This window comes from Abramis brama (assembly GCF_963993115.1).
Source record: "Abramis brama genome assembly, chromosome: 19".
NCBI lineage: Eukaryota > Metazoa > Chordata > Actinopteri > Cypriniformes > Leuciscidae > Abramis > Abramis brama.
Window position 1 is genome coordinate 1596771 of NC_139981.1, and position 5000 is coordinate 1601770.

Genomic DNA, 5000 nt, shown 5'->3' on the forward strand with positions numbered 1-5000 from the left:
AGGTCTTAATAGCAGCAAATATTTGTAATACTTTAAAGCACAAAGTCTGATATAAAAATCATACGTGCAAGTAAATGTACTTCATAACAGTCTGAAGTCTGAAATAAAACTAAAAGCATGAAATAAAATAAATATAAAATATACAAAAAAATTATTTGTAGTTTTTTATTTTATAAAGATATTTTATTACAGCGATAGTTGCCAAAGCAACATTTATTATTTTCATTTAGTTTAACTTGATGTTCTAAATAAATAACTAAAACTGAAATAAAAAAATAATAAAAGCTATATAGACTTCAAAAACATACAACAAAATAATAAAAAAATTAACTAAAATATAAAAAAATGCAAGATAAAAAAATATTTCAAAAAAGTAAATAAAAAACATTCACAATATTAATAAAAACTACAATGATACTAAAATAACACACTTTACAACATAAACACTTTTTGTATGTAAATGTTGTCGACAAAAAATGCCTGTATAATTAAAAAAAAAATCATTAATATTGTAAAATGCAGACCACAAAAAAAAAATGCCACAAAAATATTATCATTGTAAAATGCAGTGTATAATATTCTTCAGAAAGTGATCATGTCAGTCTGAAGATGTTCACTCATCATTTTTCCATAAATAATGCAAAGCTAAACTCCAGCTAAAGCTCTCTAGCAATCTTAAAACAAATGTCAAGTCACCATAAATACTGCATTTGACATTTTCTGCATCAAAAAAAGTTTAATATCTCAGTCTTTTTAATATCTCAGTCTTTCCTCCTAAACAGCCACAGGTAATCTCTCAATAATGTCTCAAACGGATCAATTTCATCAAAATTCCTCCAAAACCAAACTTTCTAAGCTACTGTACATTAGTGTGAAGTCTTACTGTATGTGACAACTCATTTCTCCTGAGGATTTTTAGGAGAAACACCTGAAACTATGATGTTAGAGCTGTAAGATTCAAACACCCTCGTGATCTTAATTATAAACAACAACGATTTGGCTCTGTCTATTAAACCTTTGTTCACAGCGAACATTCAGATCTTCTGATCCAGAGAGAGCCGTTGTCGTGAAACAGCTTCACAAACAGTGTTTACGACCACACACACTATCATTATTTCTGTTTAAGAAGTACAGAAGCTCGGATATGAACACTTGTCTACAGTAGCGATCAAAATATAGTAAATCACCTTCTGAAAGCAACTTTACACTTGAAATAAAGATTGTTTGTTGTTACACCAGTAGGGGGTGACAAGTGAGTGTTAAAAAATGCATTTGTAATTGATTGATTCATTCAAGCGATTTGTTCAAAAACGTAGAAGCAGTCATTGAATCATTCACTCACACATTCATTCATTTTTTAAATAGACTGCAGAAATTAACATTTTGAGATCATAATCTCTAGTTTAAACAACAAAAAACAAAAAAACACGATACTCAGTTTATCCAGAATCGTGCAGCCCTAACATAACCTATAAAAAAAATACTAGAAGTACAACTTCTTGACTCAAATAATGATGCAAAAAAATATTCATTTTGGATTTGCTGTTGATAAAAAGGTGGCTTTGTTAAACATAATAAAAACATTTTTTAAATACATTTATCTATCTATAAATTACAGAAACGTCTGTCTGTCTGTATGTCTGTTATTTGCATATCTCTTGAACCGTTAGTCCGATGGATTTCAAACTCGTCAGGTGTCTCGCTACGGGCACGAGTAAGTGCAGTGCCAAGTTTGACGTTGTTTCGATGAGAAATGCAAAAGATATCGGTAAATATATCGGTAAAAGAAGCCCCAAGAAGGTTGTGGTTTAAAAATAAACACTCTGACATAAACACTCAGTCAGCTACACTGTTTACTTCTGAATATCATAGTTTGGTTCCAGAACGTGATAAATCCATTTTGATTAATTTGAGTAAAAATGTGTTTTCTTTACCAAGAAAGTGGCAAGATGAAAACCACTATTTTCTGTTTCAAACTTTCACATAGCATCTTTAGGTTATAATAACATAAAAAATTCAAATCCAGATTTTGATTTTCAAAGATTTATTATAAAAACGGATTATTTCCCCCCAAAAATGCAATAAATTCATGACACTTTTTTTTCAAAATGCAATTAATCCATTGAATCAATATAAAAGTTATTTTTTTTATCATATTGAAACTGTTGAAATCAGCCATCGATCAGAAATATCTCCTGAACTTTTTTGACGGCGATCAGCTCACAAAAACTGATTTTGCACGGGCACTTTGCACTGCTCCCTGAATCAACGCGCTTATTCATTTGTGGATGTAAACTGAATCTGTAAGTCAGCTGTGCTGTTTACTTCTGAATATATTTAATTCTGGTGCGCTTAAAGTTATCGCTACTGTGTAATAGTAGCCTATGCTATTCACCAACTAAACATATCCTATTCAATGCGTTCACAGTCTCTTTCACGGGCATCATTTGTAGTAGCCTATTCACAAACTGTTTCCTCAAGCATAGCGTTTTCTCGAGTTCACTGTGTGGTTTCTACCATGCACAAATAACAAATGTCACTGAACTTTTGCTGTGTAATTGTAACAATGAGCACTCAAACACACCAAACCAACAATTACTAAAAACACACTCAAAAACTGATTTTGCACGGGCATTTTGCACTAGTTTAAATAATTACATAAAATAAATATATAATATCTAACAATTTTCCAGGCTTTCAATACATTAAATAAATAAGCAAGTAAGTAAGTAAGTAAATAAATAAATAAATGTGTCCAATCATTGATATTTAAAAGCATAAAATTATTAATATAATTATACAACAAAAATAATATAAAATATTTAAAACTATATCAATAAAAATAAATAAACCTAAAATATACTGGATGTACAACTCTTGACCCAAAATATGATAAGGCTAAAAAAAAATAATAATAATAATAATTCAGATTTGCTGATGATAAACAAAAGACATAACTTAGGGAATCAATGCATTAGACCACTTCACGTTCATTTCATTTCAGTTTTTAATAAAAATGAAGTCCTGCATTAATAACTGTAACTGCGTGTTTGATGCAGTGAAGCCTTTTCACTGATCTCAGAGCAGATTAAACACTACATTATTCCTGTTGGCACTTTCTCTCAACTTCACACCATGACTTCACATTCACTCGCTCTCACCAGCTGCTTTCAACACCACACACTCCTGACACACACACACACACTCACTCCTGACCAGCAACACACAGCCTTCAGAAACGGAAACCCTTTTCCACATATGCAGAGCTCACACAGCACAGGCTTTCTGTGATGATTCAGAATCAGGACAGTGATATATCAAGCTTGACCTTGTGTGTTGAAGTATTAAAGGCTGTGTGAGTCTAGACTGAGGAGAGGGCCGAGGGTCCTTGGTGGATCATTGTTGATGAGCCCACATTTTTTATCTCCTCTGTGTTCTCGGGACGGCTTCAGTAATCACTCAAAACGCTAGAAAGAGGCGCTAGTCTCCTCTATTGTGACCCTGTGATAGAGACACCGAATCCCCATGATGGAGCATATGAGCTCTGAGACTAATAACGAGAGCAGATTCTGTCGAGGACACAGGTGACGGCTGAGATCTGCAGGTGTAGCCAAAACATCATACCGAAATATTTTACGGTCTTTAATGATATTCAAAAGCTTAAAAAAATTAATTCAATAAATAAAACTAATTTAAAAAAATAAATATTTAATAAATAAATATTTTTCTGACTTTTATGATATTAAAAAAAACATTAATAAAATAATTAAATGAATAATTAAACAAATAAATAATAGCTAAAACATATCGAAATATTTTACGGTCTTTAATGATATTCAAAAGCTTTAAAAAAATTAATTAAATAAATAAAACAAATAAATAAATAAAAATGTAATAAATAAATATGTTTCTGACTTTTATGATATTTAAAAATTATTAATTAAATAATTAAATGAATAATTAAACAAATAAATAATAGCTAAAACATTATATCAAAATATTTTATGGTCTTTAATGATATTCAAAAGCTTAAAAAATTAAATTAAATAAATTAAACAAATTTAAAAAAATTGATATTTAATAAATAAATATTTTTCTGACTTTTATGATATTAAAAAACATTAATTAAATAATTAAATAAATAATTAAATAAACAAATAAATAATAGCTAAAACATTATATCAAAATATTTTACAGTCTGATGATATTCAAAAGCATTAAAAATTAAAGAATAAAATAAAATAAAGTAAGTAAATATATAAATAAATATTTTTCTGACTTTGATGATATTGAAAAACATAAATTAAATAATTAAGATGTAAATAAATAAATATTAGCTAAAACATTATATCTAATTATTTACTGGTCTAATGATATTCAAAAGCATAAAAAATAAAGAATAAAATAAAATAAATTGAAAATAAGTAATTTAATAAATAAAAATGTTCGGAAAAACAAAATAATTCATTAAAAATGTAATTAATAAATAATAGCTAAAACATTATATCTAAATATTCAAAAATAAAAAATAAAAAAACAATTAAACAAAAGTTTCATAAATAAATACCTAATGAACTAACAAAATACATAAATATTAGAAAAGTATAATAACTACATATTTTCCAGTCTTTGCGTATATTCAAAAGCAAAAAACTAAAAAATATAATTAAATAATATCTAAAACATAACATTGAACTATTTTACAGTCTTTAAACAAATTCAAAAACATAAGATAAAAAAATAAAAAATTATACAACTAACAAACTAATAGCTCTCTAAATAAATTAGCTAAAATATAATATCTAAATATTTTCCAGTCTTCGGCGATATTCAAAAGAAAAATATTTTATAAATATATGAATACAAAAATTCTGGTCTTCGCTGATATTCAAAAACATAAATAATTAAAAACAGAATGCAGTGTTTGTTCTCCAGACATGAATGATTCGTTGAATCGTGTGTGTGTTGGTGAGGAGAGTGTGTTGCACCAGTTTAACCTT

At 27.9% G+C, this 5000-nt stretch overlaps 1 protein-coding gene across 2 annotated transcripts in view; it reads right to left on the bottom strand.

The window, feature by feature from the left end:
• dntt (deoxynucleotidyltransferase, terminal) overlaps positions 1 to 5000 on the bottom strand; it is a 144554-nt gene that overhangs the window by 27002 nt on the left and 112552 nt on the right. The window lies entirely within an intron of this gene.